Raw genomic sequence first — 15,858 nt, 5'->3', positions numbered from 1 at the left:
TCAGAATAACAGCTCGTTTACTGTAGTAATCTCTCCTGTCTATGGAGTCTCTTCCACTTGCATTGTCCTTAAGAGCAAGAAACCCTAATTATTAATCAATTCAAGTCACCTATCAAAACAAACAAGAAACCCAACTAGATAATCTAGCTCAGAATTTCACAGTTGGATACAAGAAAGCTTCAATATTCATTCTAGTTTTCAAGCAAAATATTAAAAAATAAAAAGACTAACATGAACAGAATCTGATTTCCACAAAATGACATATTACTGAAACACATTTTTCTCTCTACTTTCACTGCTGATCTATCAAATAATTACAGTAGTAGGTTAAGTTCATTTTGTAATATACATGACCCATCATTTTGCATTTGTGTTAGTCAGAATCTTACAGAGTCCTTTAACCTGCGAGTTTAGATCACATTTAAATGGACTCTCTGGACCCAGGAGTAAACAAATTAGAGCAAGGTAATTTCTCCCAGGTAGTGTTTAGTCATATTTCCCATGCTGTATGCCATGGATCAGTCAGTTTTTGTTCACTTAATGCTAGAGTCCTACAGTTTGGAGGAGAGAGGTGGGTCATATTTACCATTTTTTCCTTTTGTTTTTTGGGTCACACCCAGTGATGCTCATGGGTTACTTCAGGCTATGTACTCAGGAATTACTTCTGGCGGTGCTGGGGGGACCATATGGGATACCAGGAATCGAACCACGGTCAGCTGGGTGCAAGGCAAACACCCTACGCACTGTACTATAACTCTGGCTCTCTCATATTTACCTTTTATATCTGACTCACGCATGGCATAGTCAGACAGCAGCTGCTCTGAATTCATCTAAACCCATAATAAGACTCATCTGGCTATTAAGGAGTAAGACCATAATTTTAGGGTAACTGATGGCTTATGTTAAGTTAATACAAAAAATGCCCAGGGCTTTATAATTAAGAAGCCACCTATAACACTTAACTTTTGACGTTAATAATTCAATCCTTAAGGTTTCACAATGTTCAAGAGGATATTAGCAAACTGGAACTCTTTAAACAAGGCATATACTGTTTCTCTTTGCTGATTTTAATCTTAATTTCTAAAGTAGCATTGCCTCTGACATTGTAGGCAACATCTCAATAATAGAACTGGTTCCCAAATTATCTATTATAAAGACAAAGATTTTTCTGTGTTTCTGTGTTTATGCAGTTTGCCATGAAGTAAAAATATACTGAAGGTTTCTAGAAGAGATAAAAATGAATATTTCAGTTCTACTTGCAAGATATGATTTACCAGTTTTCCACTGATCAAAATTATATTCATTCTAAATGGCCCACTCAGTCCCAAGTAGAAATCTCAGTCATCTAAAATTTCAAAGTGTCCAGTTTTTCTAAAAGCATTGCAATTTTATCTTCTGTTCCATGAAAAATCTGCACTCTGGATCATCTGTCAAAGACTTTTTCCCACAGACTTCTTCAAATAGATATTAGCACAACTCTACAAATGGCAAAAGGATTTAGAATGCTCACAATTAAAGACAGTGTAACACAATTGGCAAGGAAGTCTGCTCAATTTTGTGACATATCACTTACTAAAATATTCAGAATTATTCATCTCTTAAGATCTCTTAAGAGTCCTCAGGATTTCCAAATACTTTTAGAATATCTACATTTTTATTCACACATATGTAATGAAGATTAAACATTGCTTCTTATGTGATAATGCTTTCCACAATGATTTAATATACCAATTAAGCCTGATTCATATACTTATTTTTCTTTCCATAAGGGGATAAAGTAATTCTTATGGGATGTCTTAGCTCACATATGACTTTTCATATTAATTCTCTCAGTAACCAACCAATAAATTTTATTTGCTTTCTTTTTAATTTCAGAATTTTAATTTTTGGTAATTTTTGTCTCTCAGGTGTTAAGTTTAAAACAAAAATAAACACTAAACAATACTTAATTGCCCACTTAAATACAGTAGTAAAGTTTTCAAATCTACAATTAAAACTTAGTTTTCCTAAAATCAAGACAAAGTACATTTATAAATCTGCGGGTACAACTGACAGGTAATAATTTTAGTAACATATATCTTCATTTTCTACACAAATTAAATAATGTACAGCCTGTAAAAGTTCGCCAAGCTTTATATTTTGTCCCTTTATCAAAGGAAAGCTAAAATATGATTTACTTACATATACGAGAGTATCTCGCCCGCGCAACAAAGCCTGGCAAGCTACCCATGACATATTTGATATGCCAAACACAATAACAAGTGTCACAATGGAGACGTTACTGGGCCCACGAGAGTAAATCGATGAACGAGAGGACAGTGATGGGACAGTGACAGTGACAGTGATACTGTAAATACTAAAACTTAATTTTAAGAGTGCTGTAATAATTCAGTGTGACCATACAATCCTCAAGCCTTCTATCATTCATTTACGTGCATTCTGCCCTCTAACTTTTCTTTTCTATTAGATTTTTGTGCTATACCTAGCAGTGCTCAGGAGTTACTCCTGGCTCTGTCCTCAGAAATCATTCCTGGAGGAGCGCAGGGGATCATATATGGTACAGGGCATTGAACCAGAGTCAGCCGCATGCAAGGCAAGTGAGTAGACCTTTGCACTGTCTGTTCCTATTCTGTAACTTGTTTTCATTCTGTTGCACAGGATGAAGTTTCTTCTATTTTTGACAGAAGTCTTTCCTTTCCCTCAACAAAGATATATCCATCTATTATCTTTCTTTTTTTATCCATAGATTTCTTTTATTTGCATTTTTCCATAGTTGAGTTTTATTTATTTATTTATTTTAAATTTTTTTAATTTTTTAATGAATCACCATGAGGTACAGTTACAGACTTACAAACTTTCATGCTTACGTTTCAGTCATACAATGATCGAGTACCCATTCTTCTACCAGAGCCCATTCTCCACCACCAATGGTCCCAGCATCCCTCCCACCACACCCACCCTATCCCCACCCCACCCCGCCTCTGTGGCAGGACATTTCCTTTTACTCTCTTTCTTTCTTACCTAAAACCCTTTATAATAACATATAGATTTAACCATCTATTTTAAAAACACTCGAAAAGCCTCTCCCAGAGGCTTGGGAGATCATGGATTGGGACATTTTCTAGCAAAGGGACACCAAGGTCTCTAAAATTGCTAGTTTACACATCAGGTTTCTAGCAATGATTCAGGAAGTCCTGCTTGTTATCTATTTAAAATAGATCTGAACACAACAATTTCTACTTCAGATTTTTACCTGGCTTCAAATCTTCCAGAGTTCTCAAGGTGATGACAGTAGTGTTTAGGCCCTTTCTCAGAGTGATTTTTTTGTTATTTTATTCAGTCACCATGAAATTAGAAAGCTATTCATGATTGGATTTCAGATATACAATGTCTCAACATGGATTGTTTCATCAGTGTCCACTTCTGTCCACCAATGCTGCACCCCTCCCATTTGCCTCTCAGCCACAAGTCTGCCTCTATGAGAGGTGTTTTGATTGGTTCATTAATTTCTTTTTTTGGTAAATTTTTGTCCTGTGGTTTAAAATACTCTTATTGGGGTTCTTGCATAACACCTTACCACCTTTCAGCACCACCTCCTCCTCTGGGTGGAACACCATACCATAGTTGTTGCCCTCTCCTTCTCAGGGTGCTTTTTGTTCCAGGAGTTAACAGTCAGAGAAGTGGCCACATACACACACACACATTCACAGAGCTGTAAAATGATTCAAAACTCTGGGTAAAAGTCTGCAACTATTACCATTTTGAAAGAGTATTCATCAGATTGGCTCATGTGGAAATGGGGCTCAGATGGAGGGGAAGGGAGTTTTGAGAACTGCACCCCAAGGTGACTTTCCCCACTGACACTCAAACGTGGCTTCACACATGGACAATTGGCTTAGACCAGGCTGTTTCTCTGATAGATCCAGAATGGCATAAAGGGTAGCCATGGGAAGGAGATGGCACACTTAATCAGAGAGTTAGTACAGAGTTTGATGCACTTTACCTTGCTTGTGTCCCACCAGGGTTTGATACCCAGCACATGTGGTCTCCTGAGCATCACCAGGATTGATCCCTGAGCAATCCTGATCCCTGAGCACAGAGTCAGAAGTAAGCACTGAGCACAGTCAGGTGTGGCCCAAATATACCATCAAAATAAATAAAAATAAGAGAAGGGGCAGATAAGGAGAGCACTGTCAGATGAGAGGCTTACTTGAAAGTTTACAAATCTGAGGTGGGCTTGCCACTCTTGGCTAGTTTCACCAAAATGTAAGCATGCAAGGTTCATATTAACTTCACTTAAAGACCAATCAGTCAAGAGACAGCAAGAGGTCAAAGAAAAGTTGTATTGACAATAAACCAGCAGGTTGGAAGATAAAAAACTAATGTCTTCAAAGCAGCCATCTTCTTCTTTTTTTTATCGAATCACTGTGAGATACAGTTACAAAATGTTCATGTTTGAGTTTCAGTTATACAATGATCTAACACCCATCCTTCCACCAGTGTACATTTTCCACCACCAATGTCCCCAGCATCGCTCCCCCACTACTCTTCCCCTGCCTCTATGGCAGACAATTTCCCTCTTACTCTCTCACTACATTTGGGCATTATGGTTAAAACAGTTATCTTCTAATTGTGTTCTTTATACTGACTGAACTTGTCTGCTAAGGGGGAACTTTTGAAAGTTAATAGCCTGAGATCTCAAAAATCAGTGGATTCATATTATCTGTCAAATAAATGTGTGACTTCCTGAATTGATAAGAAAGAAAACTTGATACAATTGCTGAAAATAAATAGCACCTCGATCTCTGAATGCCTATATCATTAGGTGATAAAATGATTCATTATATTTGAACAGTTTTAAAGTGGAATTGTAGGAAATGAACTTATTTTACAATTATTGAAATTACATGATTTACTTTATTTGTGGTCTGTAAGGTAAAATATAGAGCGTCTAAAACTTCTGTGATCTCTCAATAAATATGGAAACTAATTATGAATATTTACAAAATCAAAGTTTTGTTTCTTTGGAAAAGCTATGATCAGGAGAGTTTTATGTGAAAACAATCAGAGCAGGCATAAAGCAAATATGATGCTATGCTGTGTGCTATGCTAATAAATATGCCTCTAATAAAAGCCAGAGATTTATTACAAAATGTAAATGCAGTTGATTATGATATAAATGCTACGATATTAGCTCTTTGAAGAAGCATAAAGTAATTGACATTTTAAAATCATTTTCACATTTTATTTTAGATATTATCTCTACCTTTGTTCAAAATGAATACTATGCCATACTACTGTGCTGCAAATTTTGTAACCTAATAGAAATTTGGAACCAGAGTGTTAATACAGTGGGTAAGGAAGGCACTTGCCTTCCATTTGTTCAATCTGGGTTCGATCCCTTGCACCCCATATTGAATCCTGACAAGAGTGATCCCTGAGCACAGAGCCAGGAGTAAGTCCTGAGCACCCCCAGATGTGGTCCCCAAACAAAACAAATAAATCTTATGTGAATGAGTGAAAAAAAATAAAGTCAATATAAGAGTCACTTGGATTTAGTGTTTTAGAATTGATGACTTATTAAATCATTTATTGCTGAATGAAATATTGAGCATCTACTAACTGTGCTAGGACAGTTGCAATGTGGGCCTATGCCCAGGTTCCAGTTTAGCCAGCTTTGACTTGGTATTATTTCTCCATTCTTTCCTCTTGCCTTTGACAAACAGCTGCCTTCTTAGCACAGGTGTGATCTGGTTGGTGGCACTGATTTTTCCCTTTAAGAAGAGATATCATGGGGTGGGGGTGGGGGAATGAGGCTGCTGATGCTGCCTGCATTTTAACTCCAGGAACAGCAACAAAGCTGATCAACCCAGGCTCCTTGAGTTTGTTTGTCTACTGGGAAGAGGAGTAATATTCTGAGGAAGACCAAATACACGTGACTCTTCCTTTTCACAATTTTTCCTTCATTCCTGCTGGGCCAACACTTTCCTCAGAGTTCTCTTGCCTGGCTTCTCAGCAAGAACTTGTTTCAGAAGTGAGAAGACAGCAGCAATTTAGGGCTTGAGCTACTGTGAACACGTTATCTAATGTTTTGTTTTGTTTTTAAAAAATAGTTTTAATGAGGTGTCTAATCAGCAGTGAATACATGTCACAATCTTAAAGCATGCAGTTTCATATGACTTGGCAGAAGTGTATGTCAGTAAAGCCAATGTTATAGCTCAGACAAAAAGAGTCAAATAAATTTCTTAGTATGACCAAGTAGGGGTCTTTGAACCACAGGAGAAATAGGTTACCATAAATCAGAAATGTAGATTTTGTTTGTTTTGGGGAACACACTTGAATGTGTTTAGGGTTTATCTCCAGTTCTGCACTCAGGGATCATTCCTGGCATATTTAAGGGACTATATGGAGTGCTGAGGATTGAACCCAGGCCTGGTTCAGGCAAGGCAAATGCTCTACCCACTCTACTATCTCTATAGCCCCCAAGAAATCATCATTTTAAATTAAAAGCAATGAAGTCTCTAGAGGCTGAGAAGGGCTCTTGCTTCATCTTAGTGCTATACCCTTTTCCTAATAGAAAATATATTGCTGCTAGAAAAGATCTATTGCTGTTCCCCTCTATCCCTTATGTCTCAGTAGACTGTAATTTGGGGGCTATTGGCCTGTTGTAGGCTTAGCAATGAAAATGTCCACACTATTTGAGAAACTCATTGTTTTACTTGAAGAATAAAGAGGCAATAATCTTGTTATGTAAGATCTCCTTTTCTTGACAATTCAGGTCCACAAACCCCAGATAATTATCCCAGATCTAGATCTGGCAGATTTTCCCTTTGGAATGTACTGTCACATAATTTCCTCATACCTATGTTAATCAATTGTGGGTTTTTGTTTTGTTTTGTTTACTGTTTGATTACTCGATATGCCAGACACAGTAACAACAAAGTCTCCAATGGAGACGTTACTGGGCCCGCTTGAGCAAATCGATGATCAACAGGAGGGCCTTTACTTTACTTTTACTTTACTTGATTACTCATTAGGCCCAAGAAGAACACCAAAATCTGGGAAATTTTGGGGGGCACCCAGGCATCCTGAACAAATCACAAATGTTTCTTCACATGCCTTCGGTACTTTAAATTCTAATACACAGGTTCTACATCTGTAAAACCAGTATGAATATAGAAAATTCATAATGCTACAGCAAAAAAGTTATAAAATATAGGTAAGAAACTTCCTATTTAGCAGATCTGTCTATATTGGACAGATATAGACAGATTACAACACTTTGTCTGAATAAATAATCGAGTACTCATAAGAGCTACTATTTAATATTTCTTTTTCTTTCCCTCGAACGAATCAAATCTCTTCTCCCCATTATAAGATTGTGGTCTGAGCTTAGAGGCCAGAGAGATAGTACAGCAGGTAAGGTACTGCCTTGCATGTGATACACACTGGTCTGATCCTCGGCAGCCCACCTGGTCTCCCAAGTACCACCAGAAATCATCCCTGAGTTCAGTGCTGGAATAAGTTCTGAGCATTGCTGGATGTGGTCACAAAACAGAGCAAATTTTAAAAAATTACTGTGACCTGAGGCCAATATTGAGCAATTGGGAGAGAGAAGACAGCTGGGCATTTTGAACTACCCAGAGAGCGAATGATAACTATAGACACAGGCCTTACTGCTTGCTGGCTGACAGCATAAGTGCAGTAAGGAAAAGGGCACATCAAGGGCACTGATGTCATTACTTGAAGAGAACCTGACCTTTCAACAGCTGACACAGTGAGTTAGATCTAGAAAGCTTCTTAAGAATCTATACCGCCATCTGATAGAACACAAAGTGTAGGGAGGGCCCTTAATTCCCTTAGGGAAGCTACACTTACTTTAGTAGAGTCCAAGCTCTACTTCTGGGAGAGCAGTTTATATATTTTTGGTTCCCAAGAGATAAATCAAATATCTTATGATTTTAAAGAAAAGGCACGTGAGCATGTCGTGTGACACACACCTTCATTACAGTTGTCAGTTGCTCATGCAGTACACCCTAATGTGTCTGAAAGGATCCCTGCTCAAGTTTGTTTTTGACATCCATAAAAGATATTATTGTTGTAGGGGCCAGAGCGATAGTACAGCTGGTAAGGCATTTGCCTTGCATGTGTAGCTGGCCCAGGTTCAATCCCTGGCATCCCATATGGTCCCCCAAACACTGCCAGGAGTAATTCCTGAGTGCAGAGCCAGGAGTAACCCCTGAGCATCACTTGGTCACAATCACAACCATCCTGTTGTTCATCAATTGCCTCAAGCAGGCACCAGTAAAGTCTCCTTCTTCCCAGCCCCGAGATTTTAAAAAGCCATATTCAATGCTCTTTCAGGGTTAGGAGCATGAGACCCATCATTGTTACTGGTGTTTGGCATATTGAGTACGACACGGGAAGTTTGCCAGATGCTGCTGTGCAGGCAGGATACTTTCGGTAGCCTGCCGGGTTCTCCAAAGGAAAAATGAGATAATAAGATGTCGCACAACCGCAAATGCAGCTGCGCGCTTCCGAGAGCTGGGTTTTATAGTCTCTGCACCTTGGCCGTTGATGGGACCAACCTGGCGCCAGCGGCAGCTGGTGGGTGTGACGCCTACCTACTGGAAGATGGGTGATCTGGGTGGAGAAGGCCTAGTCCCAATCCGAGCAGGCTTGGAGATCTCAGCCCTGGGACCCGCATGCCTGGGTTCCTCTGCCGGTTCCTTCATGCATGAGGCTTGTTTAGACGTGTGGAGAGTGGTCTCTGCATGGCTATGGCTGGTTCTGGAGGTCTTTGGCTGCTCGGGCTCTGCTCGGGGGAGGGGGGGGCGGAGGGGAAGGAAACTCATCACTTGATATGACCCAAAAAGAAAAAAAATGTTGCTGTACTTCATTTCTGTCTCCATTAAGTGGATATACTACATATGGTGGTTTTCCAAGGTTGGAGTTACTCAATCTGTTCATTAAATACAGACGACTAGGCACCGACCAAGACATTTGGGCAGTGGGAGCAAGGAATGACCCATTTTCACAAATTCACCGAGTAAATACAACATATGTACTTCTCAAGACCATGTTGCATTTGTTTAATGGCTGGAGTGATAGCACAGCGGGTAGGGCGTCTGCCTTGCACGCAGCCAACATGGCCGACCAGAGTTCGATTCCTCCGCCCCTCTCGGAGAGCCCGGCAAGCTACCGAGAGTATTCGATATGCCAGACACAGTAACAACAAAGTCTCCAATGGAGACGTTACTGGGCCCGCTCGAGCAAATCGATGATCAACGGGAGGGTCTTTACTTTACTTACTTCCTAATTTAAAGTTTATAGAAATTCCTTGTGGTATTTTTAAAACGGGTACTTACTTCAAGTGGAGGAATCAAAATTCCACAAGATCAACGAATTCACCAATATCAGCCAGTTTCAAAGTGCACAATAATTCCCAAGTATGTGATTTATCCATTATGATTCAGTGTGCCTGAATTTTGTAAAAGGTTAAGCCCATTGCATGCCTATTAGTTTTACTCTCCGGGAAACTATTTCACACTAGTCTAGGTCGAAATAGCAGTAGTTTTGCCATATTCATTATAACTAAGGAAAATACCAGTAGTTTGAAAAGAGCAGTTGTGTGCTGGGCAAAACAAATGCGGTTAGAAATTTTAAGTATGGCGCAAAGAAAGGGCTGTAGAAAAATCATTCAGAAGAACAGAAAGAGTCACTTGTACTAACTTCTCTTAAATTTTATACTTTGGTACACATTTTTTCATTGTACAAAGACTACTCTCTTCTAAGAGCTGAAGCAAACTAGACATGGGTTTAATGACTGATACTTTAGTGGACTCTAATTTTTATAAACATGGCATGAAAGACATTTGCTTCTGTCAGTCAGATAGCCATGATACCCTCTTATGCTACTGAATCCTTACCTTCCTCAAATGCCAAGGCACTTCTATCTACATGTTCCAAGCACCTGGGAAACATTCTCCTATGGTCCCCTGTGATGCCAGCTGCTGCCCTGGATGCAACAAGAATCCCACTTCAGTTACTGAGCTGGAAAATCCTTGTTATCCTTCCTGAATTGCACCTCTACTGAAGGATCATTTCCCCCTTAGGATCTTGAAGCGCATCATGGGAAAGAACTCTTGTGTAAGATGTATGTCCTCATCGATGACACTCAGCTGCTGCCAGAGAAATCCTCCAGGAATGAAAAAGCTGAGAAATAAGCAACACACTAGACAAAATGGACTTGGCAGTGATGAAAACCCTCAGGGAAAATGTATGTCAGGGCTATGAAGTAGTCCCACCAGATATCATTAAACCGCACAATACAAATCTCATTTTATGAGTTTAGAAATGGGAAATCTGCCCTAACATGGCATTAGATGAAGATTTTTCTTGAATGTTGAATATAGCTCAGAACAACCCAGATATCAGAATATACTGTAAAGAGGAACAAAGTATGTTCCTCTAGAGGTAAAGAGGCAAGAGAGGTAAATTTTCAAGATTTAACACACTGTTTGTACATCGAGGTCCATATCTCCTTTTGTGTCTGTGGTACAGTTTCATCTCACTTGTTTTCCTGCAGATGCTGAAAAATGATTTACTGGCCAGAAATGATGTCGTGCAGTTAGACGCCTAGTGTTGCTTTTGCTTTTACCAACTATTTTCACTCAGTCTCTTTGAACCTCAGTTTCTGAGGAATAGTGAGCTTAACAATATCCCACTTGCCCTGCTGGAGCACAGCCACTCTGTTTTCAATACTGGAGAAATCCACTGCCTACTTAATCTGTTTTTTTTCCTTGTTGTTTTTGTTTTGTTTGTGGTATCTGGGGTCTAATTCAGGGTCTTAAATATGAAGAAGTGCTGTAATGCTGAACTCCATTCCTGACTATTTTTAGTTAAACTCAATGGTTACCCATAGAATGACATAGAAGCGATGCTCGTGATTTTTAAGGTGCAGTGTGTCCGCCTCTTTCTCTAGATCAGCATTATTAAACTTTTTTACACCTTTAGATCAACACCTGTCCTGCGTTCTCGCTCACAGGCCAGCAGTTACCAAGGCAGTAGTTCACGGGTTTTCAACCTTTATCTGAGGACCAGCATGTGCAAGAGCCATGAGGTTGCCCTACTGTAGAAAGGTCAAAATCCAGAGGGAGGCCGTGTATACATGTTCCAGCTAGTGACAACTCCAGTCTTCAAGTCCTACTAGCCCAGATGAATGAGTTTTGTATATCTCGAGTCTCTGGCCACAGTTTACCTTCAACCTTCAAGTTTTCCAACTGAAGCCACAGACACTAAGAAGAAACAAGTACTCCCTGATGTATCTTTCCCAGATTTCCACAAATCTATGAGCATTTTTATACAACACCGAATTGGCATCATTTGTCCTGTCAAAGCTTTTGGCTACTCCAGTCTTCTTTACACCCCAAAAAATAAGACTCTGGGATTTGAAAAAGATAGACTGGCCTGAGGCTTGGAATTTGGAGGGCAGGACAACCTTCCTTGGGAGAAGCTCACCATTGTTTTCTATTGGCCCTGACTGAGCCAAGCTGGGGCTTTAGGGACACTTTTGTTAAGGTGTTTTGTTGATAAGAACCCCAAACTCTGGCCAGATAATCCTACTTAGTGGAGACTACACACTGGAGCCCTTATCAGTTTCTAGAATTCCTCCTATTCTTTACCTTATCAATAACACATTTTGGCACTTCAATGCCAGAGCGACAGAATGGAAAGCATTTGCCTTGCACGCAACAGGCCCAGATTTATTCCCCCACACCCCGTAGTCTCCTTAACTCCACCAGGAGTGATCCCTGAGCACAGGGCCAGGAGTAAGCCCTGAGCAAGCCAGGTGTACCCCCCACGGTCACGGTCCTCCCGTTGTTCATCGATTTGCTCAAGCGGGTCCAGTAACGTCTCTATCATGAGACTTGTTGTTACTGTGTTTGGCATATTGAATACATCAGGGTTAGCTTGCCAGGCTCTGCCATGCGGGTGAGATACTCTCGGTAGCTTGCCAGGCTCTCCGAGAGGGGCAGAGGAATCGAATTCGGGTCGGCCATGTTGGCCACTTGTAAGGCAAATGCCTTACCACTGTGCTATCACTCCAGCCCCGTGTACCCCCCAAACAAAAATAAATAAAAATAAAAACACACACACTCCAATGACATTTCTCCTTTTTCTGTGCATGTGATGTGTGTTCATTGCATTTCCTCAATTGATCATGTTCACTGTTATCCTTCATGAATATGTATGAGTTTCCTGATAAACTGCTAGAATATGTATAAGCTATCGGGCCCCGACTCCCTCTCTTTGGAACATGTGCTGCTACACATCCTTCCCAACTTAAGTTGTCTTCTTAAGAATCAAACCCCTCTTGATTATTATTATTATTATTATTATTATTATTATTTTATTGAATCACTGTGAAAAAGATACAAGCTTTCATGTTTGGGTTACAATCACACAATGACCAAGCACCCATCCCTCCACCAGTGCACATTCCCTACCAACAATATCCCCAGTATACCCCCTTCCCCACCATCCTCCTGCCTCCATGACAGACAATATTCAGCATACTCTCTACTTTTGGGCATTGCTCGAGCGGGCCCAGTAACGTCTCCATTGGAGACTTTGTTGTTACTGTGTTTGGCATATCGAATACTCTCGGTAGCTTGCCGGGCTCTCCGAGAGGGGCAGAGGAATCGAACTCGGGTTGGCCATGTTGACCCGTGTAAGGCGAACGCCCTACCGCTGTGCTATCGCTCCTTGCAATACAGACTCTGAGAGGTCATCATGTTTGGTCCATTATCTACTTTAGGCACACATCTCGCATCCCAACTGATTCCTCCAGCCATCATTTTCTTAGTGATCCCTTCTCTATTCCAGCTGCCTTCTCCCCTCCGCTCATGAGGCAGGCTCCAGCTATGGGGCAATCCTCCTGGTCCTTGTATCTACTGTCCTTGGGTGTCAGCCTTATGTTATGTTATTCTATACTTCACAAATGAGTGCAGTCCTTCTATGTCTGTCCCTCTCTTTCTGATTCATCTCACTTAGCATGATACTCTCCATGTCTATCCACTTATAAGCAAATTTCATGACTTCATCTCTTCTAACAGCTGCATAATATTCCATTGTGTAGATGTACCAAAGTTTCTTTAACCAGTCATCTGTTCTAGGGCACTTGGGTTGTTTCCAGATTTGGGCTACTGTGAACAGTGCTGCAATGAACATATAGGTACAGATGTAATTTCTACTGTGCTTTTTTGCATCCTTGAGATATAGTCCCAGAAGTGTTATGGTGGGGTCATACAGAAGCTCAATTTCTAGGTTTTGAAGGACTGTCCATAATTTTTCCAGAAAGGCATTGCCACCAACAGTGAAAGAGCGTCCCTTTTTCCCCACATCCACGCCAGTCCGGGTTGCTTTTGTTTTTTTGAATGTGTGTCAGTCTCTGTAGTGTGAGATGATATCTCATTGCTGTTTTTATATCCTGGATATTAATCCCTTATCAGATGGGTATTGAAGCCCCCTTTTTCTATCCATTAGTTCCTCGGCCATTTTGGACAAAGTTTGTATACATTTGTAACAGGAATAACCATCATATTGAAGCAGAACAGGAAAGTGAGGGCCCTACCAGGCTCATCCTGTATATAACTTCTGTTAAATGGTTTAGCAAAACAGGTACGTAACCCTTCTGAAGCCTGGATTTCGCCACAAAAAGGCTGCTAGCCTGTGGACCTTTTGCTCATAATTGCATGCTGAATGACATGCCTCCCTTCTAAATGACAGTTCTAGGCATATCAAATAAGACTAAACAGTAGACCAAAAGGACATCAGACTCTGAGAACTGCTTGCCCTCAGGAAAATTCCTGGAAATCTCAATCTTGTGACATGAATAGTCCACCTTTTAGTTTTTAGAACCTAGTAAGAAACCCAACACTTGACCTTTCTGAACAGCTGCTTCTCTGAGTCTGCCTACTCTTGAGCTTCTTGGGAGAATATTTTGACTTTTGCCTTTGCTTTCTCTAATAAATGTTTGCCTGTGTCACTGGTGGTGACTGTACTCTGAGATTCCTTTCTGTTGAGTGGGCCAGAACCTAAGAGACCTCAGAAAAGGAGAAGGATGTCTCATGAGAGACTCCCAGCTAGCACATAAAATTGAGAACTCAAACAAATGAACATGTAGGACAATTTCTAAGATGTAAAGTTCATCTCTTAAATGTAAAGAATGCTTTCTTTATCCTATCTTCTTACTCAAAGCCCTGGATGTTTGACACCTGGTTTATACCTGCTTCATGAAAATTTTATATTCAATAAAACCTACATCTGTGTAAAACATAGCTCATTGGAAGAATTAGCAAGTGACTTAAATTAGCAGTTTGGGCCAGAGTGATAGAGTGGTTGTGCAATATCCAACACATCATATACATTATTTAGGGCTAGAGATAGTTTAGGGCTTAAGGCAATTGTCTTGAATGCAGCTGACCTGCTTCAATCCCCAGTACTACAAATTGTTCACTGAAAACTGCCAGAGGTCACTCCTGAGCATAGAATCAAGAATAGCCTCTAAGCACCATCGGATGTGACCCAAACTCCCTCTGCCTGCCCCCTCCAGAAAAGCAAAAACATGCACAATATTTAAAGGCTTGGGGAGAGGGTATAAAGTTCATAACAACACAAACCAGGATTTGATACTTTACATAATGAAAACTAGTCTTCTTCAATACATTTTAGTTACAACTACTTTTCTTCACTTCAGAATAGCATAACAAAACTAAGGTCATTACGATGCATCTAAGGAAAAAAGACTAAATTTTTTTAAGGTCTACCCATGGGAAGGAACTACTATAATCATTTACTTTTCATCACCCATAGGGAGGTCTTTTTCTCACTGTCCATCAAGCTGATGAGAAAATATTTGAACTGCCAGGCAGACATTTTTCTAGCATTTCAAGTGCCTGAAACTTAGTCTGAGTTTTGAGAGATTAAAAATAATAGTTACTGTAACAGTTTTGTTGTTGTAATAGATAAAAATTCTATGTGTAGAATTAACATATTCTTAAAATACTCATATCATTTCTAGCATTATAGATAAATTGGGTTCAGAGTGGTATGGACATGTCACCTATCATAAAAACACATGAAAATTAATTGAAAACTAATACAAAATTGTATTGCTAAGCCTCTACATGCACATTCTTAGATGCAGTATTCCTTTATTCCTTGAAGTTTTCTTTGTTAAGGATAGGGCACCTCGGGGTGCTTGGGTTTTTTTTCCAACAGTCTTTAGGGAACTATGCATGCCAGGGATTGAACTTGGGGCTCCCATATGCAGGCAATCAACTCCAGATATTTCAGCCATCTACTTAGCTATTCTTTGAGTTTATCTTTACGCGTTACTGAACTCTGCTAATTTTGCAAGTAAGCTCTTGTCTATATGCATTTCTAACTGCATCCCATTGTAATGCTAATAACATGTCTCCCTGTAAAAACTACTCATGACCTCAGTCTTAGTATAATTGCACAGATAAATATATTTCTGTATTTTTAGTTTAAGTTAAAATGCCATGCATTTAAGATACTAAACCCAAAGACAACTCAATTAGTCATAGGGTGCTTTCCTATAGGTTGCTAGAATATAGCATTTTTACTGACATTTGCATGATAGATCTGTTCTGACAACAGTTAAGTAATTACTCTCCTGGACTTACAACAAAACTTACAATTTTCACTCTGTACAAAAAATTATGTGCAGTTAAAAGGTTGGTATATTTTTGTGCTTGGGTTTCAATTATACAATGATCCAGTACCCATCCCTCCACCAGTGCCCATTTTTCAAAGTCTAAAACACCTCAT

The sequence above is a fragment of the Sorex fumeus genome, unplaced genomic scaffold (genome assembly GCF_029834395.1).
Source record: "Sorex fumeus unplaced genomic scaffold, SorFum_2.1 ptg000086l, whole genome shotgun sequence".
Classification (NCBI taxonomy): domain Eukaryota; kingdom Metazoa; phylum Chordata; class Mammalia; order Eulipotyphla; family Soricidae; genus Sorex; species Sorex fumeus.
This window is presented reverse-complemented; position numbering follows the sequence as displayed.